General features: G+C 49.0%; 1 non-coding gene across 1 annotated transcript; it reads left to right on the forward strand.

The window, feature by feature from the left end:
* The first annotated feature begins 19,516 nt into the window (after positions 1-19,516).
* TRNAH-GUG (transfer RNA histidin (anticodon GUG)) lies at positions 19,517-19,588 on the forward strand. The gene has a single exon. It is a non-coding gene; the product is annotated as a tRNA-His (tRNA).
* Positions 19,589-24,225: the final 4,637 nt, after the last annotated feature.

A 24,225-nucleotide genomic window follows, 5' to 3' on the forward strand; every position in this document is an offset into this window, starting at 1 on the left:
GTACTCTCACCCAGTCAAGAGATCAGGGCTAGATCCAACACCGTTTTTTAGCTCATTGCACCATCCCAGTTTCAGAACCTGGCTGTATGCAAATTAGTCTGTCCCTGGCCCAGTGCATCATGGGAACAGGGCAGACCAGACTACAAAAGCCAATTCTTACACTGGGAAGGAAACAAGCTTCCGGGGACCGGTTTCTGGCATTTCAGCCGTCTTCGGCCCGGCTTGCTTGAATCCTGATGGTGCAATGAGCAAGGGACTCACATCTGAGTATACCCTTCCACGCTTAGGGTGGACAAAATTATTTACAACAAGGGGTGGTGATGGACAGAGTCTCTGAATTAAGCAGAGTACTCTCACCCAGTCAAGAGATCAGGGCTAGATCCAACACCGTTTTTTAGCTCATTGCACCATCCCAGTTTCAGAACCTGGCTGTATGCAAATTAGTCTGTCCCTGGCCCAGTGCATCATGGGAACAGGGCAGACCAGACTACAAAAGCCAATTCTTACACTGGGAAGGAAACAAGCTTCCGGGGACCGGTTTCTGGCATTTCAGCCGTCTTCGGCCCGGCTTGCTTGAATCCTGATGGTGCAATGAGCAAGGGACTCACATCTGAGTATACCCATCCACGCTTAGGGTGGACAAAATTATTTACAACAAGGGGTGGTGATGGACAGAGTCTCTGAATTAAGCAGAGTACTCTCACCCAGTCAAGAGATCAGGGCTAGATCCAACACCGTTTTTTAGCTCATTGCACCATCCCAGTTTCAGAACCTGGCTGTATGCAAATTAGTCTGTCCCTGGCCCAGTGCATCATGGGAACAGGGCAGACCAGACTACAAAAGCCAATTCTTACACTGGGAAGGTAACAAGCTTCCGGGGACCGGTTTCTGGCATTTCAGCCGTCTTCGGCCCGGCTTGCTTGAATCCTGATGGTGCAATGAGCAAGGGGCTCAGATCTGAGTATACCCTTCCACGCTTAGGGTGGACAAAATTATTTACGACAAGGGGTGGTGATGGACAGAGTCTCTGAATTAAGCAGAGTACTCTCACCCAGTCAAGAGATCAGGGCTAGATCCAACACCGTTTTTTAGCTCATTGCACCATCCCAGTTTCAGAACCTGGCTGTATGCAAATTAGTCTGGCCCTGGCCCAGTGCATCATGGGAACAGGGCAGACCAGACTACAAAAGCCAATTCTTACACTGGGAAGGAAACAAGCTTCCGGGGACCGGTTTCTGGCATTTCAGCCGTCTTCAGCCCGGCTAGCTTGAATCCTGATGGTGCAATGAGCAAGGGACTCACATTTGAGTATACCCTTCCACGCTTAGGGTGGACAAAATTATTTACAACAAGGGGTGGTGATGGACAGAGTCTCTGAATTAAGCAGAGTACTCTCACCCAGTCAAGAGATCAGGGCTAGATCCAACACCGTTTTTTAACTCATTGCACCATCCCAGTTTCAGAACCTGGCTGTATGCAAATTAGTCTGTCCCTGGCCCAGTGCATCATGGGAACAGGGCAGACCAGACTACAAAAGCCAATTCTTACACTGGGAAGGAAACAAGCTTCCGGGGACCGGTTTCTGGCATTTCAGCCGTCTTCGGCCCGGCTTGCTTGAATCCTGATGGTGCAATGAGCAAGGGACTCACATCTGAGTATACCCTTCCACGCTTAGGGTGGACAAAATTATTTACAACAAGGGGTGGTGAAGGACAGAGTCTCTGAATTAAGCAGAGTACTCTCACTCAGTCAAGAGATCAGGGCTAGATCCAACACCGTTTTTTTAGCTCATTGCACCATCCCAGTTTCAGAACCTGGTTGTATGCAAATTAGTCTGTCCCTGGCCCAGTGCATCATGGGAACAGGGCAGACCAGACTACAAAAGCCAATTCTTACACTGGGAAGGAAACAAGCTTCCGGGGACCGGTTTCTGGCATTTCAGCCGTCTTCGGCCCGGCTTGCTTGAATCCTGATGGTGCAATGAGCAAGGGACTCACATCTAAGCATGGGCGGATTTTGCGGATCCACGATTCGCGGATTCAGCGGATTCACGGATCGTGGATCCGCAAAATCCGCGGATTCAGCGGATTTGCGGATTTGGGGGCGGGGCTTCCTCGAGCGTGTGGGCGGGGCCAAACGGACGGGGCTTCCACGCGAGCGCACATGCCTCTTGTGTGTCTAAAAGGTCAGAGACCGATCAGAGCAGCAGATTAAGAGACAGAAGCCCCTGGTCACAGGAACAGCACGGGGGTTGCGCTCGTATGCTGAATGAGTCACTGCATTTGCGCTTCAACTAGTTCCAGCGACCAAGTGTGTGTCACTATGCAATCGCGCCGAAGTGCGCAGGGGTCCCTTGAGTGAAATGTCCATCATAGTGGGTAAATGGCGGGAAGACGGTGCACACCTCGAGTGTGTGGGCGGGGCCAAACGGACGGGGCGTCCATGCGAGCATGCCTCTTGTGTGTATAAAAGGTCAGAGACCGATCAGAGCAGCAGATTAATTTTTGGGCTGATGAATGAGTCACTGAATTTAAGCTTCAACTAGGGCACATGCTTTATTGATATTTGCAAGTGTTTCCTGTTGAGGTTTATTTTTTTGTGCCAGGACCGTCGTGCCCGAATGAACCCTGCCCTTCATATTTATTCAAGAAGACACCACTGTTGAAATAATTTACGATGGCGCCGGCAAGCTGCCAGCGCCATCCTGCAAAAGTTACTTAATTAGCTTCAACAGGAAGCTCCAACTGCTAAAATAAAGCAGGCTCTCGAGCCCCTGCTGTATCTTATCTGTTAGAGCTTCCTGTTGAAGCTAATTAAGTAACTATTGCAGGATGGGCGCTGGCAGCTTGCCGGCGCCATCGTTAATTAGGCGCGCTTGAACTTTTGACCGCAAAATCCGCTCCGATCGCGGATTGCGGATTTTCGGCAAATCCGCGAGAGTTCGCGGATCGCGGATTTGCCGAAAATCCGCAAAATCCGCGATCGGAGCGGATTTTGCGCTCATGCTTACTCACATCTGAGTATACCCTTCCACGCTTAGGGTGGACAAAATTATTTACAACAAGGGGTGGTGATGGACAGAGTCTCTGAATTAAGCAGAGTACTCTCACCCAGTCAAGAGATCAGGGCTAGATCCAACACCGTTTTTTAGCTCATTGCACCATCCCAGTTTCAGAACCTGGCTGTATGCAAATTAGTCTGTCCCTGGCCCAGTGCATCATGGGAACAGGGCAGACCAGACTACAAAAGCCAATTCTTACACTGGGAAGGAAACAAGCTTCCGGGGACCGGTTTCTGGCATTTCAGCCGTCTTCGGCCCGGCTTGCTTGAATCCTGATGGTGCAATGAGCAAGGTGTGGTAAATAAATAAATAATACCTCTCTTTTTGACTAGACGTATATCATAACAGATAGCTCAATAAATAAGAGTCAAGATTCGAGGTAGTAGGAGTTTTGCAGGTTTAATACAGCATAAGGACAGGAACAGGACAACCTGCATAGGAATAGGATGACAGGGCCCAGCAGCTGCTGGGGCTGGATCTGGGATGAGCGCGCGCTGACTTTTAATAACAATACATGAGCATATATACATAACGTGAACACATAGCATTACATTGCAGTAGGCGTAGCAGTGGGTGGAGCAGAAGGCGTGACGCGTAGCAGTCGCGAAAGATAAGGGCGAAAGTAGGTGTAACAGGGCGTATACATAGACATGTGATGCAAACGTAACAGAATATGTCATGAATGGGGCGGAAACCATGGAGGGGGCTACCTAAGGAGCCGGGACCTCTAACCTGATGGTGCGCGCAAACTAGCAATGACGTATCACTAGGAGAAGCTGGGGGCTATGAACTCTGTGCTAGGAGCAGAGACTGAAGTCTGGAGAGTCAGGGCGACATGTACCTAAACAGTATCTAGTATCTGATGTTTAGAGAACATGTTGATATAAACTAGAAGTTAGGAGAGGAAAGGCTAACTTGATTCTAAGACTGGACCATGCATTATTCTACATGTAGTGCGTGATGAAGAATATTAAATGACCATTAAATGCAGTATTTCTCTAACGTGGAGACATGAAGGCTAGACAATGACGGAAACTATTGATGCGATTCAGTAGCTTAGGAATGCAGAGAAGGAGGACTGAACTGATAACTGGACTCATAACATACTTTTGGCAGACTCAGAGGCAGAGCCAGGCTGGACCGGGCACTGCGAGGCAGGAAGTAAGTGAAGGGTCGAGGATACAGGTGGGGGCTGTATCGCTCCTCAGCGAGGCTTCAGGAGACAGGAGCTGAATCTGGTGTCCAGGCCCTTTTGAGGCCTAGAAACGGGGACTTTATAATAGAATAACGTGCACACTGAGAAACGTGGCAACGTAGCTTTACATAGGCCTGATATTCGTAGTATTCACGAGGACTGGAAACTGACATACTAGAGGTGGACACAACTGTAATTGCGTCATTAATCGGACATGGGGAGTACATATGCATATTTAATCATGCACACATAACATATGATGGATAACACGTAGGGACACAGAACATGACAAAATTTACTTTTCCACATTCCCTCCTTGTCACTACGTTTCCATCAGGAAACATCAATTTTCATGATACCGTCTATCATTTCATACAGTATCATTTGCTCGTCTCGAATTATCCTGGAACGGGATTTAGAACGGGGCTTGGGACTAGGAATACAAGAGGTAGCACAAATGCCGCAAATCGCAGGGCCACATTGTATACAGAGGCAGCAGCTGAATATGATCGCTACTGCAATACCTAGAAAGGACAATATTTTCCATCCCCATGCGGAAATTATATTCCAGAACCAACCGGACCATGTCCAGGTGCCTGGATCTTGGTGTATCAGATGGGCAATTTTATGGAGTCTGGTTATAGCTGAATAAACAGACGGCGCGTTATTTGGAATGAAAATGCAGCAACTAGATCCGATGACTCTACAGGCCCCGCCCCTATCGGCCAGTATGACGTCAAGGACGAGACGATTCTGTAAAACGACAAATCTCATAGCAGATTGCTCTTCGGTTAAGTTACCTAGAGCAGAGGCAGTCTCATTTATTACAGCTTCGAGGGTTCTGGTTAACCTACGGATCAGTTTACTATTCTGGATAGGTCCTATAAAGAAAAAGAAACCTCTGTTGAAATCTGTATACTGTTCTAGAGCAGTTTCAGTATAATCGACAATTGGGGACTCCCTTCTATGTCTAATGTGTACTAGATGTGTGTTTCTATGATAATCAGGTGGGGCTAGGAAAACAGGTGGCAGTAGGAAGGCAATGTAACAGGTTCCCTCCCAATCGAGGGGCAGACGAACATATGCAGTTTGACCACAAATAAAATAGGAATGACGTGAAGCTTTAAAGATAGATTTCCCACTGTCACTATACTTGACAATAGTAGTACAATCACTATGTCCTACATGTACAGAACCCTTATTTCGGACACATAATTCGCCTTTGACTGGTAGTACTGAAATAGCGGGTAAGTCTGGAGTAGTATCAGACTGAACATTCAGGACCATGAAATTCGAAGAATAATTACCTAAATTATACACTTCATTTTCTAGATCTAAACCTGTTCTGTGGGGAAGACCTTGCTTGTCTGGGAAACATGTACTGTTAAGAAAAGACATATCTGTTGAGGATGACGTTAACGTGGACCATGCTCCACACGAACCATTATGTGAAAATGGATAAGGAAAAAGTGGCAGAACTCCCTTCGGTGTCTGGAAAGGGGAGAGTCGACCACACACCCAACAATTAGTGGCATTGCTGGTCTGGTGTGAGTAATGTAACATGCGGATGAAGGAGTTATTACGCATAGCGAGGCGGTAAGAGAGTTCATGAGGGGGCAGATCACTAAACGTGTGCTCTACTGTAGCATTAGCAGACTTATTTACATGTGAAACTGGGAAATACAGGTAAAATGCATAACTGGTGCAGGAAATCATAAGGCTGAGAAATAATATGAAACATAGAAAAACGATACATGGGATTGAGTTTTGACTAACTCTCTCACTATGGGGGTCTATTTTATACATGTCAGAAACAGTCTAACCGTTTCACCTAGGGGAGGACTTAGACAATCAAACTGACTGACTTATTTTACTAGACCTTAATTTCTGTTTATACTCTTGCTGCGGAGTTTTCTCTAACAGGGGAGGGGTTGTAGCAATGTCTTTTGCGGGACAGTCCTTGAGAACAATATTCTGGCAATCCTTTGAATCCTGGGAAATGTTCTTTAAGACGGGTTTCAGTCCATTAAAAAGTTTAACATGAGAAAGGTGCACCCAGCCCTTGCGTCCTTCCAACTTCACGGCTGTACGGGTGGTGAGGAGGACCTGTCGGGGCTCTTTCCAACGAGGCTCCAGCGGACTTGATCTGTCGAAGTTGCGGACCATCACCATGGATCCTGGAACGATTTCATGCGGTGCCACCTCGGTATTGTCTGGAAATGCGGCGGCAACCTGTGAACGACATGAGTTGAGGGCAGACATCAAGGAAGCTAGGTAATCTGTCAGCATATTACTTGAAACATCGGTAATACTTCGGGGTCTAGGAGTACCCCACATATTAGGGGGGCGGCCGAAAATGACCTAGTACGGGGACAGACCTGATCTGGAATGTGCGACCATGCGCATATAAAATAAAGCGACTGGCAGAGCTACTAGCCAGTCCACACCCTTCTCTTTACATATTTTGGCGACTCGGATTTTCAGAGTCTGGTTATGTCTCTCAACGAGACCGGCTGCTTCAGGATGGCGTACACAATGGAACTTCCACTGGTACCCTAGCAAAAGGGAAACATGCTTCATGAGTTCGGATGAAAATGGCTGGCCGTTGTCAGAATATATGACTCTAGGGAGTCCATAACGGGGGAAGAACTCACGAACCAACTGCTTGGCAGTGGTCGCGGCTGTGTAATCTGGGACTGGATATGCTTCTGTCCACCTGGACAAAGCGCATACAACTACAAGGACATACTTGAAACCTCGACATCGCTCCATCTGAATATAATCCATCTGGAGGACTTCAAAAGGGTGGTCAGGGGGCTGGAATCCACCTTGTTCCACCGGGACACTTTTACCTGGATTAAACTGACAACATATCATACAGGTACGGACTTTCTGCTTGGCTGCAGCTCGTAAATGCTTGTTAAACCAAATGTTCTGGATACTGTCTAACATAGCTTTTTCTCCTAAATGTGCTGGACTATGTGCGGTATTAATAATGACTTGAACCATAGAGTCGGGGAGAAACCATGTGGCTCTACCCTTTGTTAACCATCCTTGATCTGTCTGGACCCCTCCTTGTTCGGACCATTTCTTGATTTCTTCGGGAGTAGCATGTAACTGGATATCTATGACATCTTGTGTAGGGTCCTTAACTGTCATACATGTAATCGGATCTGGAGCATGTGTCATGTTAACTGGAATGTCTGGAGTCTGTGCTGTAAGCTTGGCTGTGCGATCTGCTAGATCATTACCTTGAGAAATAATGTCAGTAACTTTCGTATGTGCTTTGCACTTCATGATAGCAATAGATGTCGGTAAGTGTATGGCATCTAACAGAGCTTGAATAAGGAGACCATGCTGAATCTTGGTTCCATGAGAAGTCATGAAACCTCTCTCCTGCCAGAGCACTCCGAAGTCGTGTACAACTCCAAATGCGTAACGTGAATCTGTGTAAACATTAACTTTCAGGTTCTTGGCGTGTATACAGGCTTGTGTCAGAGCAACTAGCTCTGCTGCTTGAGCGGACAGAGTGTCAATACGGTGTGTCTCAATAACTTCAGTGTCAGTAGTCACTGCATACGCGGCGACTAGTTCTCCTGTACTAGTTCTCGTACATGAACCATCCACATAAAGTGTCAGGTCGGGGTCTGGTAACGGAGTATCTGTCAGATCTTGTCTTGGCTTTGTCGTAATGTTAACTACTTCCACGCAATCATGTGTGGCTGGATTTGAATTAACTGATGGTAACAGTGTAGCAGGATTTAAAATGTTGCAGCGTCTGATTTCTATGTGTGGCTGGAACAGTGTCAATTCATAACCTGTTAAACGTGAAATTGTCAAGTGCTGAGTCTGTGTTCGGTTTAAAAGAACTTCCACAGAATGTGGAACTTGTACTGTCAAGGTATGTCCTAAGACTATGGAATCACTTTGTCTGATAGCTAGGGCTGTGGCTGCAACTGACTTGAGGCACGCAGGCAGAGCCTGGGCTACAGGATCTAATGTGCTCGAAAAATAAGCACAGGGCTTGTATTGTCCTGCTTGATCTTGTGTGAGGACAGATAATGCTGTACCTTCACGTTCAGTAACGAAAAGTGTAAAAGGCTTACTGTAGTTCGGTGTAGCTAGAACTGGAGCTTGGCATAAAGCTTTCTTTAACTCATTGAAACTAAGTGTATGTTCAGATGTCCAAGGGAGGACAGTCGATACGGCTGCCTCCTGTGTCGTTAACTGTATCAGTGGTTTGGCTAGAAATGCATACTGAGGAATCCATTGTCTGCAATAAGAAGTAAGGCCAATAAAAGCACGTACCTCCTTCTGGGTCTTGGGCTGAGGAAGACTCGCTATTAACTGGATACGGTCTGGTGTCAACTGCCTACCCCTCTTGGACAGCAAGTGTCCTAAGTATACCACTTGCTGGACACAGAATTGAAGCTTCGAAGGGGACACCTTGTGCCCCATCTCGGCTAGGAAATACAAAACTGTAAGGGATGCTCGCTCGCAAGCACGTTCAGAACGGGCTGTGATCAGTAGATCATCGACATACTGGAGCAGGGCAGTGTCAGCTGGCATGTGAATGTTGTCTAGTTGTCTCTTGAGTGCTTGACTGTAAATACTAGGACTTTCTGTGAAACCTTGAGGAGCGCGTGTGAACATATAGCTCCTTCCATTTAAACAAAATCCGAAAAGGAACTGGCTGTCTGGATGAATAGGGACACTGAAAAATGCGTTCTTGAGGTCTATGACAGTGAAGAACGTGGCTTCGGAATCAATGGCGGTTAATAGGGAAGAGATGTCTGGGACAACTGGGTACTGCGGAATAATACATTTATTAAGCTCTCGTAGGTCAATCACTAATCGATATACTGGGGGTGCATTTGGATCAGTGCGTTTCATGACTGGAATGATCGGAGAATTACATACATTGGAGTCAGTTTCTACAACCACTCCTTGAGCCATGAGCTCGTCAATAATTTTGGATAAGGCTGCTACAGCCTCGGGTGGCAATCTGTACTGTCTGATTCGTGGTAACACTACACCTGGCTTGAGAGTCACACGATAGGGTGTGATTTGCATATAACCTACATCAGTTGGACCTTGCGCCCATAAGTGCTGCGGAACATTAGACAGTCTTGAATCAAAATCTCGTAATACATAGTGACCCTTGAAGTCACGTAGGAACAATCGTATTCCCTCTGGGGAACAGCATATAACTGCACCTAACTCTTTCAGTGTTTTAATGCCTAATAGATTTTCTGGACATGACTTAGTAAGTAACAGATCAGTAGTGCGGGACAATGGACCTACTTCTAGAGTAACTGGCTTTGAAATCTCATTTACGATAGGTTTTCCTGAAAATCCAAGGGAAACATTTCTTGAGCCTGAGAGCGGAGCCCCTGGAACTTCGGCGTGACTAATTGTGGTCCTACTTGCCCCTGTATCAATCAAAAACTTTCTGTCTTTCCCTAATACTTGACTGTGAACATAGGGACCTTCTTGATCTACAGGTATCTCGATGAGAGGCAAGCCTACCTCCCTCTCTAGGCTGTTTCATGAATACTGCTGGTACTCTGGATACTCAGACTGTGCATACTGGTACATCTGCGATGTAACGTGCTGTGTTGCAGCAATAGGCTGCGGTGCTGTAACTGTCTGTTGTGCATTCTGTGGCTGAGCAGTCTGTGAAACTTGCTCTTGTCTAGGCGGACGTGGTCTTTCTTTAGTCTTACCAGTAGCTATGTTGTGTTTCAGAACTGCACACTCATTTATAAAATGACCTGGCTGTTTACAATAATTGCAATTCCCTTTAACGGGAGCTGCAGGATGACTGGCTTGATTCGGACCCCTCTTCTGACTGTCTTGAGGAACAGATTGTGCAACTAGTACTTTTATTTTTTTTTTTTATTTATTTGCATGTTTGTATGGCGCTGGGAATCGACTCCCGAAGGAGTATCTCCGCGCCTTAGGCAGCATCTGAAGACAGCAAACTAGTCCTGATTTATTGAGTAAGCACTAAGGCCAGCTAAAAATTAAATAGGAAGGTTTTAAGTTTTTTCCTAAAAGGGAAATGTTCCCTGCATATTCTAATATCCTTTGGGAGTTGGTTCCACAACTTGGGGCCAGCTACTGATAAAGCCCTTCCACCCTTTCTTGCCTTAAAGGCCCTGGGAACACATACCAATTCCTGATCTCCTGATCTTAGAGATCTAGATGGAACATAAGGGGTGAATTTTTCCGTAAGGTAACTAGGACCTTTTCCAGTGAGGCATTTGTGGATGATACAACAGATCTTAAACATCACCCTCTGCTTCACTGGAAGCCAATGGAGTTTGGTCAGCAACGGTTTTGAGGGAGTACGAGGCGGGGCATTTAAAACCAATCGCGCAGCAGTATTTTGCACCACCTGCAATCTGGCAAAAATCCCCTCATTGGCAGCTAGTATCAACCCATTGCAGTAATCCAGCCTGCTTAGCACCAGTGACTGGACCAACGTTCTCCTGGTTGTATCCGGCAACAGAGGGAATACTCTCCTGAGAAGCCCAATGACATGAAAACATGAGCTTACCACTTGATTTGTTTGTTGTGTTAGGGCAAGCTCATGATCCAATTTCACTCCAAGGTCTTTTACCACCATTTTGGGCTCAGGGACGGGGCCAAGATCTTGAGGCCACCAGTCCGGAGTCCACAGGCGTTTGGCTTCTCCGAAGAGCATAACCTCGGTCTTGGAGACGTTGCACTGAAGGAAGTTAGCTGCCATCCAGCATGCCACCTCCTTCATCCCCCGGGCAAAGGAGTCACGCACTTCAGGAGTCATAGTTTTAAAAGGGAAGAGGAGTTGGGTATCATCCGCGTATGATACTGGAATGAACCCATGGGATCTCATGATGTTAGCTAGGGGTGCCACGTAGATGTTAAATAACGTCGGGCTCAAACAAGAGCCCTGTGGCACCCCCTTCGAGATCGCCACCACCTCAGATTGGTATGGTCCCAGAATGACTCTTTGGGTGCGTTTGATGAAGAAACTCCTTAGCCAGGCCAGGGCCTTGCCTTCCAGACCGATGTCAACTAGTCTGGAGGTCATGATGTCGTGTGACACAGTGTCAAACGCCGCTGACAAATCTAAGAGTACAAGGACAACGGAATAGCCCTTGTCCTGTAGCATCTGAAGATTGTCAGCGACGGACAGCAAGGCGGTCTCAGTACTGTGCCTGGGCCTAAAGCCCGACTGAGAGGGATCAAGCCCACCTGCATGTTCAATGAACTTTGACAAATGCTGATTTACGTATCTCTCAGCGAGCTTCCCCATAAAAGGGAGAAGAGAGATCGGTCTCAGGTTTGTCAAATCGGACCAGGGGATCGAGTTGTTTTTCCGCAAGGGTCTCACAAGGGCCTGTTTCCAATCTAAAGGGACTTCCCCTGAACACAGGGACAGATTGACTACATGTCGCATTCCAGCCCCCAAATCATCCAACAGAAGTGGCATAATACGTGCCGGGATGATGTCTGTGGGGCACCCACTTTTTGTTCGAGCGACAAGAACAGTCAGCTCTTCCATAGAGATGGGGGGGAAAGCGGCAAGCTTCTTAGCCTCATTACATGCAGTTATAGTATAAGGCTGGACTTGATGGTCAATTTTTACTGGATTATTAGGGATGGAATTAGATGTTAGTATCTTAGTGTAGATAGCTTCAATTTTCCTAACAAAGAACTGTGAGATATTATCACAGAGCTCTTGAGATTCGATCCCATCAGTATCACAGGCAGTGGGCTTAGTAAATGTCTGTAAAATTTGATACAGAGTTTTTACGTTAGTACCAGCCTCTGTCAATTGAACTGCTATGTGTTGTTTCCTAGCAGCTCGGATTGCTTTGTGGTAGCATTTAAACGACCTCCTAAAGCTTTCCTTATCCTCTGCCAGATGTGTGACTCTCCATTTTTTCTCTAACTTTCTCATATTTATTTTTAATTGTCTGAGATCCCCCGTGAACCAGACTTCTTGTTTTGGGGCAGGTCGGGGTTTATAGGTTCTAGGCGGGACCACCTGGTTAATAGTAGTTAACGTGGCTTCGTTAAATGCACTTAAAACTGAAGTGACATTATCTCCGCATGTTTCCCATTTTGGTTCGGAGTATTTATCCCTGAAGCCTTCTGGGGTTAGTTTGTTCCAGGGTCTCCTGATCTCAGCCATAGTCCTATGGATGGCTTTGGCTTTGTAGTTGGAACGAGTAAAAAACATTATAACAGAGTGGTCCGTCCAATCAACTTGATTGGGAGTCAGGCAATCAATAGCTCTTGAGTTACAGAGCACTAAATCTAAAGTATGGCCTGCAGAATGGGTAGGCCCCTGATTCTTTTTATTGAGTCCAAGTGTGGACAGGTCTGTTAACACAGTCTGTGCCTCAATGCACGTGGTAATCTCACTGTGGATGTTAAAATCCCCCACCAGGATAAAATCAGAATTGGCTTGCATGTGAGGTGCCAGGATTTCCATTAATTTAATGGAAAAGGACCCACACGGGCCAGGAGGCCGGTACAGAAGTGCACCCTTCCTGGTTTCCCTAGAAGTAGGGTTAATGGAAAAAATCATGAGCTCCATTTCTGGGGTACACACAGTTTCAATGACTATAATCTCCATCTCTTGTTTAAAAACAATAGCTAGCCCTCCTCCCGTTTTAATGGGACGGTCCAGCCTTACTATTTTGTACCCTGCCGGTACTCCCAACGTTATGGCAGGAACTGTGTGAGGCTTAAGCCAGGTCTCAGTTAAGAAACATAGATGAGGTCTCTTTGTTGTAATGAGATCCCAGACCTGTGTAGCATGAGAAACAAGGGACCGGACATTGCACAAAAGATTCTTGCACGTTAGGGGCGGATCATTAGGGGCATTAATAGCCAATGTTGGTGGATTGGTGCTCAAAACTGCCCTGGCACACTTTAGATGAGGAGGAGTGATTATCGCAGTGCTGGTAAATTGCATATGACATACTAAACAAGAGAAAGGTCCCCCCACACTGGAACAAGTCCGGTGGGGACACAGTGTGGTAACATACCTGCCTATTTCCAATAGAGTATGGCGAGAATATGACAGCGTGGTACAATGGCCGTTCTCTGCTGGGAAAGTGCAATCTGCCATGGCCCCCTGCCCCTGGCCCCGTCCTGTCGCGGACGGGCGCAGACGGGTATGTATATGATTCAGCACCTCATTGCTTTGTATGAGGGTCAGCACTAGTACTTTCATTTTCGTGTCTTTCATACGTTTTCTCTCGTGTTCTTGCTCTTCCCTGATTCTATTCTGGTGGTATTGAAGCATTTGCAACATCTGGGACGGGGTATTAGCTTGCCAGGTACTTTCGACTTTCAGAACTCGATTTTTAATTTGTGGACTTGAATTCTCGACTAATTTAGTAACAAAAAGGTGAGGGTATGACTCACTACTTGTCTTGAGGCCACTATTGATGCTAAAGCATTTTTCAAACCTAGAATAAAAATCACTAATATCTTCCTCTTGTTTCTGTTTACAGGCTGAGATTGCATCCCAGTCTTCTTTTCTAGTTGTCAATAATCTGGGTAAAACTTGAATCAATAATTCTGGTAATTCTTTACATTTATCTCCAAGACCAGTACCTGGTACACGTGCCTTGTCTTCAGCTTCTAGAACTGCCCAATCGATCTTTTTCTCTCCCACCTCCCATTCTTTTTCCTTTAGCTTTTCATACACCCCTGCGGGCAACAGGACCTTTAACATTTTAATGATATCTGGGTAAGTGTATTCTCCCATACGGAGCATGTCTTTTAATTCTCTATGGAACCCTGCTGGATCTTTGTCATGACAGGGAATTAATTTCTTCATTTCGAGGAGTTCCATCTTTGTTATTGGAGTGTATACAAACACTCGTTGCATTTCACCGTCCTCTGTCTTAACTGGATGCACTTCTCGTAACGGGTTCTGTCTTTCCATGTAAAATGGTTTACTTTCTGGGGGTGAGACGTGAACAAAATGCGGGTTCAGAAACGTTCTATATTTGTGACGCTGTTCTAGAATGACACTAATTAAATCGGTACCTAGACCTCTCCATCTATACTGGAGTAACTCGTTCAGGATATCATGTAACGGGCCTGGATCAGAGTGCTGACCCTCATACAAAGCAATGAGGTGCTGAATCATATACATACCCACCAGTCGTTGCTCGGCTGGGGGCATTTTCAGAAACATTTGTGCCACTATTTCGTCTGGAAAAGTGGTAGAATCAGTAATCCATCGGACTGCTGATCGGGCTAGTTCCTGTTCATGCATGGTACTTAACTCACTGTAACCGATTCGTGATTGTAGAATGTGATCGGTAGCTTGGAACACTTGTTCTAGGGAACCTTGTTCTGGTGCTGAATGATGGAAAATTGACTTGTGTTCTAGGCGTAAATGGCGATCTGGAAATCTAGATTTTCCTACATACGCTATTCTGGCGGGATTCTCGTCCTCTACCTCTTCAGTATCAGAGTTACTTTCTTTCTCGCTTACTTGTGCTGCTTTACGTTGTTCGTGTATCTTTATTATTTCTCTACGGATTTTCTTGTACATACTCTCCATGGCACTAATGGTATTGTGCTTACCCTCGGCTATATTATCACTCCACTTTGTCAGGGTTTTCATTTCGGCCGGATCTTTAGACGGGTAATCTTGTTCTCTTATTAGACAGTTAATTAAAAACTTTAATATCATACGCTGGATCTCAGCTTTCCTTTGAGACATGGCATCACTAATACTTTCTGGATCATCCCCTGTACGGATGAAACGATATATTCTGTCTAGATCTTCTTTCATATTGGGTAGGGTGACTAGATACTCGGTCACCCTCCTTACGCGTACTGAATATAAAACCATATTATTCTCGCCTGGGACTGGGTCATAGGCACATTCGCCAAGGGCTTGCCTGATTTCTGCAACAGACTTATTACTCTTGGGAGTACGCTGTGATGCTTGAGCATGTAATTCGAGTGCTGATAAACGCTTGCGTGGCGGCGGGGTTTGAGGAGGACCTCCTCCTGCGGCCCCTAGACTAGAATCGTCGACTGATATTCTTCGTGGCGGAGCGGGAAATTGAAATGCTGGCTGGACCGGGGGTACCGTGGCAGGTACTGCATGGGGTGCCCCGGTGTCTGGAGGAGCAGGATGTGCCTGATTTACAGGGACTGGCGGAGCGCGAACAGGATCTGCATATTCAGGGACTGTATCGTCCAGATAGGACGAAATAAAAATATCAGCTGCGGTCGGTTTGTGACGTAGCTTGGTCGGAACTAGTGGTGGCGGGAAATTACTGGATGCCTCCGGGGTCGCTTTTGGCAAGCCCTCGGCAAGAAGAGGATACATACCCTTAATAAGGGCATGCCTCTGTCTGTCTGACTGTTCGGCTTTGACTTGTTCACCTATCTCGATTAATTCTTTTTCTTGGGCTCGCTCTAAGGATTCTCTACTTAATTCTGACTTTCTGATTTCTTTTTCAGTTCTTTTATGAGCTTCTTTGCGCCATAACTCGATGGCATCTTTCTGTGACTGTCTGGCTTTCTTTTTCCATAATGCTTCTTCTACTCGCATGATGCATTCGGCATCCCATGTACCCGATACGGGCCATCTATACTTTTCTTCTAACTGTTTGGTATACTCTACCCATAAATCTAGATACAATATGGCACTTATGCCATGTTTCTGATACATAAAGTGACCTGGACTGTCCCTGGGCGGGACGGGAACTGCTGCTTCCAGCAGACCCTTTCTAGTTTTTAACTGACGTAACTTGGAAAATATGGGCATGACTGAACTGTAATCTAGACACAATACAATACACAATGAACACGATACTTATTCCCCATTCATACCACGACATTAAAATACATGAAAAACATTTAAAATAACAGTTCGAACAGAATACTACCTGGAAATATTGAGAACAGAACACATAAATTTTCTCGAGAACAGAAACTGACTAGAACAGAAACTAGATGCACTGCTGAAACAGTACGAAACTTACCGGTCTCATAAAGAGACACGTCAGGACCCGCATCCACCGAAGTGGGCACTTCGTTTGTGGGACTGTGTACCACCAACCCACAGACCAGAGTCAATTAAATTGACCCTGTCTAGATACCACCCCAGTAACGGTACTCACCGGGCAGCAAGAACGGAAGGCCTCAGACTGGACTGGACTGCTACGACGACGGACAACGAACTTCGGACTTCGGACTTCAGTTACGGGTGGACCTCCGGATACCTCGGACCTTGGACTCTTGGCTTGGGCTCTGGTCGGGACTCGCCGCGTTCCTCCACCGTCTCGTCTGGATGCTGGACCGCCTCCTCCGTCTCCTCCGTGGGCCTGAGGGATACTTGAGCAGAAATATCTGCCACTGCGCAGAAGAGTTCCGTCACGACTGCAGAGGGTCAGGGGGTCGGCGTGGCTTCACCGACGCGTGGGGAAAGGGCAAGTCCCTGTTCGGGCGCCATTATGTGGTAAATAAATAAATAATACCTCTCTTTTTGACTAGACGTATATCATAACAGATAGCTCAATAAATAAGAGTCAAGATTCGAGGTAGTAGGAGTTTTGCAGGTTTAATACAGCATAAGGACAGGAACAGGACAACCTGCATAGGAATAGGATGACAGGGCCCAGCAGCTGCTGGGGCTGGATCTGGGATGAGCGCGCGCTGACTTTTAATAACAATACATGAGCATATATACATAACGTGAACACATAGCATTACATTGCAGTAGGCGTAGCAGTGGGTGGAGCAGAAGGCGTGACGCGTAGCAGTCGCGAAAGATAAGGGCGAAAGTAGGTGTAACAGGGCGTATACATAGACTTGTGATGCAAACGTAACAGAATATGTCATGAATGGGGCGGAAACCATGGAGGGGGCTACCTAAGGAGCCGGGACCTCTAACCTGATGGTGCGCGCAAACTAGCAATGACGTATCACTAGGAGAAGCTGGGGGCTATGAACTCTGTGCTAGGAGCAGAGACTGAAGTCTGGAGAGTCAGGGCGACATGTACCTAAACAGTATCTAGTATCTGATGTTTAGAGAACATGTTGATATAAACTAGAAGTTAGGAGAGGAAAGGCTAACTTGATTCTAAGACTGGACCATGCATTATTCTACATGTAGTGCGTGATGAAGAATATTAAATGACCATTAAATGCAGTATTTCTCTAACGTGGAGACATGAAGGCTAGACAATGACGGAAACTATTGATGCGATTCAGTAGCTTAGGAATGCAGAGAAGGAGGACTGAACTGATAACTGGACTCATAACATACTTTTGGCAGACTCAGAGGCAGAGCCAGGCTGGACCGGGCACTGCGAGGCAGGAAGTAAGTGAAGGGTCGAGGATACAGGTGGGGGCTGTATCGCTCCTCAGCGAGGCTTCAGGAGACAGGAGCTGAATCTGGTGTCCAGGCCCTTTTGAGGCCTAGAAACGGGGACTTTATAATAGAATAACGTGCACACTGAGAAACGTGGCAACGTAGCTTTACATAGGCCTGATATTCGTAGTATTCACGAGGACTGGAAACTGACATACTAGAGGTGGACACAACTGTAATTGCGTCATTAATCGGACATGGGGAGTACATATGCATATTTAATCATGCACACATAACATATGATGGATAACACGTAGGGACACAGAACATGACAAAATTTACTTTTCCACAAAGGGACTCACATCTGAGTATACCCTTCCACGCTTAGGGTGGACAAAATTATTTACAACAAGGGGTGGTGATGGACAGAGTCTCTGAATTAAGCAGAGTACTCTCACCCAGTCAAGAGATCAGGGCTAGATCCAACACCGTTTTTTAGCTCATTGCACCATCCCAGTTTCAGAACCTAGCTGTATGCAAATTAGTCTGTCCCTGGCCCAGTGCATCATGGGAACAGGGCAGACCAGACTACAAAAGCCAATTCTTACACTGGGAAGGAAACAAGCTTCCGGGGACCGGTTTCTGGCATTTCAGCCGTCTTCGGCCCGGCTTGCTTGAATCCTGATGGTGCAATGAGCAAGGGACTCACATCTGAGTATACCCTTCCACGCTTAGGGTGGACAAAATTATTTACAACAAGGGGTGGTGATGGACAGAATCTCTGAATTAAGCAGAGTACTCTCAACCAGTCAAGAGATCAGGGCTAGATCCAACACCGTTTTTTAGCTCATTGCACCATCCCAGTTTCAGAACCTGGCTGTCTGCAAATTAGTCTGGCCCTGGCCCAGTGCATCATGGGAACAGGGCAGACCAGACTACAAAAGCCAATTCTTACACTGGGAAGGAAACAAGCTTCCGGGGACCGGTTTCTGGCATTTCAGCCGTCTTCGGCCCGGCTTGCTTGAATCCTGATGGTGCAATGAGCAAGGGACTCACATTTGAGTATACCCTTCCACGCTTAGGGTGGACAAAATTATTTACAACAAGGGGTGGTGATGGACAGAGTCTCTGAATTAAGCAGAGTACTCTCACCCAGTCAAGAGATCAGGGCTAGATCCAACACCGTTTTTTAGCTCATTGCACCATCCCAGTTTCAGAACCTGGCTGTATGCAAATTAGTCTGTCCCTGGCCCAGTGCATCATGGGAACAGGGCAGACCAGACTACAAAAGCCAATTCTTACACTGGGAAGGAAACAAGCTTCCGGGGACCGGTTTCTGGCATTTCAGCCGTCTTCGGCCCGGCTTGCTTGAATCCTGATGGTGCAATGAGCAAGGGACTCACATCTGAGTATACCCTTCCATGCTTAGGGTGGACAAAATTATTTACAACAAGGGGTGGTGATGGACAGAGTCTCTGAATTAAGCAGAGTACTCTCACCCAGTCAAGAGATCAGGGCTAGATCCAACACCGTTTTTTAGCTCATTGCACCATCCCAGATTCAGAACATGGCTGTATGCAAATTAGTCTGTCCCTGGCCCAGTGCATCATGGGAACAGGGCAGACCAGACTACAAAAGCTCTAGACAGAATAGAAGATCTGCGCCAGGTGTGTTTCTCTGCATTGGTGTCCCATCACAGGCCCACAAGTGTATATGTGATCTTTGACTTCTGGCAGTTCTCAAGCAGGCGGCCAGGAAACGGTTTCAGCCTATCAACCACTGAGGAGACAAAGCCTTTGTATAAGGAATGAGGAAGCAATGAACACATTCAGCCTATCACAGGAGTTCCCTGAGTGTTTCGAATTATAAATTCTCCATGTCACTGTATGTTATTGAGCCCAAGTAGCTCGCCGTGATTGTATAGTGGTTAGTACTCTGTGTTGTGGCCGCAGCAACCTCGGTTCGAATCCGAGTCACGGCATTGTGGTTGGCAATGTCACGGCAGTTGGGTTTTTCTTTTACAGAATTACCAAATGTACCAGTTGTTTTTGTAAAATGTCTATTAAAAACAGATCCTTTAAAATATTTAAACGATCTAACGACAAATTATTTAAACACACACGATTATAAGATGTAGCTTTATTTTTGTTTTTAGGAGAGAATGTGCCTGCTGAAAAAAACATTATTTTTAAAAAGTACATTGCAGAATATCAGGAATTTGCTGTGGGACACCCTGAAAACTTTCATACAGATTATTTGCACAAAACTTACAGTCAGTTGTGGCCGAGTGGTTAAGGCGATGGACTAGAAATCCATTGGCGTCCCCCGGCGCAGGTTCCAATCCTGCCAACAACGAGAAACTTTTTAACATCGGCTACAATTTCAGAAGTTAACCTTTAGAATTTCTTCCATGTCAGTTTTATAAATAGGTGGCTTATTTTGGTGTCACTATTGCCCTTTCACATATTTATTATCGCTACCCCTTTCATATCTTTGCTATAACTCTCGTCCTACATTAGCGCTGGTGCAAACACTTCAAATTATTATACCCTGGCTCTCTCAGTCATACCATTCATGCACTTGAAACTTACTTTACCAATAAAAGAAGCAAATAGAAAAATAAAACAAAAGTGCTTGCTGGATTAGGCAAACACACTTCATAAAACTGCATTTTCTTTTCTATTCTCCCCGTGTTACAAGCTTAACTGCTCCCTGTGTAATTTCTCTTAGCCTGCTGTCCCAGGAAGAGAATTTTATCTACAGGCTCTTTCCGTGTTTTTTTCCTAGTCTTTCTTTCCCTTTTCTTAGATTTGTAACTGTTCCTTTACGTGCTCTATTTAGGCGCCATTAATCTCATTTGAGCTCCTTGTACCTGCTGCTGTTTTCTCCACACCTCATACTGCCTTTTCCCTCTTTCTCTCTTTCTCTGAGGTTGGTGGCTACTTTCCAAAGCTTCTGATGCCCCAATGTTCCTTCATCTTGTTGTCAGACGTGAATTGGAAAAGCAACCAAATTAACAAGCCTTTACCACTCATACATGGCAGAGGCTTATACTTTAATTCAATGAGCTAAGAAAAGCGTGTTGTGGGGCCCCTACGAGCCATGGTGCTTGCTTCATCATAATTAGGCACGCAGTCATTAGCCACAGCTCTGATCATGGGTCAATGAGGTCAGTTTCAATAATTCCTCAAACACCTAACCATGCAGTCCCCCCTAACTGTGTAGTTATCTTGCTTTACTGCTGTTGGTGTGATTAGCTGGGAGGAGCTCCCGGCAGCATCCTCCCTATAAAAGTGTAGATCAGGGGTGCCCAAACCTGTCCTGGCGGGCCGTATCCATGCCAGATTTTTGGCATATCCCCATCTGGTGATCACGGTTCGATCCCCGGCGCCGGCGGCAGATCAGAGTGCCCAGGACGGGGTCCATGTGACCCGGGCAGGCCTATCCCCTGGGTGTACGTGGTTGTCCGACATGTCGGTCGGATGTGCTTTTACGTACCGGATCGGAATCGGCCCCCATAGATTCGTACGTAAAGTATATAGCAAGTCAACCTGAAATCTGCTGGGTCAGAAAGGGCTCGATCCCGATCCGTGTCGGAAGGTTAGGAGTCCATACGAATTTGTCGGGACGGCATGGCAGAGTGCCCGGGATGGGCTCCATGGCTCTTGGGCAGTCGTCCCCCGGGCGTCCGGGGCTCCATCCAGGCCGACGGCATGGCAGAGTGCCCGGGACGGGCTCCATGCGTCCCGGGCATTCGTCCCCCGGGCGTCCGGGGCTCCATCCAGGCCGGCGGCATGGCAGAGTGCCCGGGTCGGGCTCCATGCGTCCCGGGCCTTCGTCCCCCGGGCGCCCGGGGCTCCATCCAGGCTGACGGCATGGCAGAGTGCCCGGGTCGGGCTCCATGGTTTCCAGGGTGGTCCTCCCCTGGGTGTCGGGGCGCTCCAGGCCGACGGCATGGAAAAGTGCCCAGGACGGGCTCCATGCGTCCCGGGCCTTCGTCCCGGGACGGGGACGGGGTGGGGAAGAGTCCAGGCGGCTTCACCTCCATGCCCGGCCATCTGATCGGCCAGATTCCCTCGGCCATCTGGTCGCCCGCAACGCTTTCCTATGGGGCGACCAGATGGCCGAACTTCCCTGGAAGTCCCGATGAGGTGCCATTCGCCGCCCGGATCCCAGCGAGGGCTCCATGAGGTTGGGTTCTTTCACGCCTTGGGTCCCCTCTGTCACCTCGCGTGCACAGATTGCAAGAAAGGGGGGTAATTTCCCTCCGGATTACTAGGGGCAGGGTACGCCCGGACACTTCTCCAGGGCTGGTGGTTCTCTGCCATGGGGACCAGATAGGCTATGCCTGGGCAACACCTCCCTAGGCCACCCGGGGCTTCCTTCCTCCAGGCCAACTGCATGTCAAATTGCCCAGGACGGGCTCCATGGCTCTTGGGCAGTCGTCCCCTGGGCGTCCGGGGCTCCATCCAGGCCGACAGCATGGCAGAGTGCCCGGGACCGGCTCCATGCGTCCCGGGCCTTCCTCCCCCAGGCGTCCGGGGCTCCATCCAGGCTGACAGCATGGCAGAGTGCCCGGCTCGGGCTCCATGGTTTTCAGGGTGGTCCTCCCCTGGGTGTCGGGGCGCTCCAGGCCAATGGCATGGAAAAGTGCCCAGGACGGGCTCCATGCGTCCCGGGCATTCGTCCCCCGGGCGTCCGGGGCTCCATCCAGGCTGACGGCATGGGAGAGTGCCCGGGTCGGGCTCCATGGTTTTCAGGGTGGTCCTCCCCTGGGTGTCGGGGCGCTCCAGGCCAATGGCATGGAAAAGTGCCCAGGACGGGCTCCATGCGGGACGGGGACGGGGACAGGGTCGGGAGAGTCCAGGCGGCTTCACTTCCGTGTCCAGCCATCTGATCGCCCAGATTCCCGCGGCCATCTGGTCGCCCGGATCCCCTCGGGCATCTGGTCGCCCGCAACGCTTTCCTATGGGGCGACCAGATGGCCGAACTTCCCTGGAAGTCCCGATGAGGTGCCATTCGCCGCCCGGATCCCAGCGAGGGCTCCAGGAGGTCGGGTACATTCGCGCCTTGGGTCCCCTCTGTCACCTTGCGTGCACAGATTACAAGAAAAGGGGGTAATTTCCCTCCGGATTACTAGGGAGAAGGGTACGCCCGGACACCCCTCCGAGGCTGTTGGTTCTCTGCCATGGGTACCAGATGGGCTATGCCTGGGCAACACCTCCCTAGGCCACCCGGGGCTTCCTTCCTCCAGGCCAACTGCATGTCAAATTGCCCAGGACGGGCTCCATGGCTCCTGGGCAGTCGTCCCCCGGGCGTCCGGTGCTCCATCCAGGCTGACGGCATGGAAAAAGTGCCCAGGACAGGCTCCATGCGTCCCGGGCATTCATCCCCCGGGCGTCCGGGGCTCCAGCTAGGCTGACGGTATGGAAGAGTGCCCAGGTCGGGCTCCATGCTTTTCACGGTGGTCCTCCCCTGGGTGTCTGGGGGCTCCAGGCCGAATGCATGGAAAAGTGCCCAGGACGGGCTCCATGCGTCCAGGGCATTCGTCCCCTGGGCGTCCGGGGCTCCATCTAGGCTGACGGTATGGCAGAGTGCCCAGGTCGGGCTCCATGGTTTTCACGGTGGTCCTCCCCTGAGTGTCTGGGGGCTCCAGGCCGAAGGCACGGAAAAGTGCCCAGGACGGGCTCCATGCGTCCCGGGCATTCGTCCCCCGGGCGTCCGGGGCTCCATCCAGGCTGACGGCATGGCAGAGTGCCCGGGTCGGGCTCCATGGGTCCCGGGCAGCCCTCCCCCGGGCGTCCGGGGCTCCCACCTCCAGGCCGACGGCATGTCAAAGTGCCAAGGACGGGCTCCACGGGTCCCGGTCGTCTGGGGCTCCCTTCCCCGGGCCAACAGCTTGTCAGAGTGCCCAGGACGGGCTCCACGGGTCCCGGGCAGTCCTCCTCCGGGCCAACAGCAGGTCAGAGTGCCCAGTACGGGCTCCACGGGTCCCGGGCAGCCCGCCCCCCGGGCGTTCGGGACACCCATCTCCAGGAGGCCAACGGCGTTGCAAAGTACCCGGGAAGGGCTCCACGGGTACCGGGCAGTCCTCCCCCGGGCGTCCGGGGGCTCCCTTCTCCAGGCCAACGGCATGGTTCAATGCCCAGGACGGGCTCCATGTGTCCCGGGCAGACCTCCCCCGGGCGTCCGGGGCACCCATCTCCAGGCCAACGGCATGGTTCAATGCCCAGGACGGGCTCCATGTGTCCTGGACAGACCTCCCCCGGGCGTCCGGGGCACCCATCTCCAGGCCAACGGCATGGCTCAATGCCCAGGACGGGCTCCATGGGTCCGGGGAGGCGTCCCATGCGCCTCCGGGCTTGGGAGCCCCGGCTGGGTCCAGGGGCCCAACCGGGCCCCGGGTCGGGTGCTCCGGCCCTGGGCCCTGTCTCCCAGCCTACCGCACTGCCAAGGGCCTAGGAAGGGGTTCCGTTGTGCCCGGGGAGCCTCCCCTTGCTTGTCTGGGTTCAGGAGCTCTGTCCGGGGCCCCTAGGGGCCCGGGGGAGGGCGGCCTCCCCACCCCGGGCTCTGTCCTTGGTCCTGCTGCGTGGCAGGGTGCCCGGGACGGGGTCCGGA

Source organism: Lissotriton helveticus, chromosome 12, assembly GCF_964261635.1.
Source record: "Lissotriton helveticus chromosome 12, aLisHel1.1, whole genome shotgun sequence".
Lineage (NCBI taxonomy): Eukaryota > Metazoa > Chordata > Amphibia > Caudata > Salamandridae > Lissotriton > Lissotriton helveticus.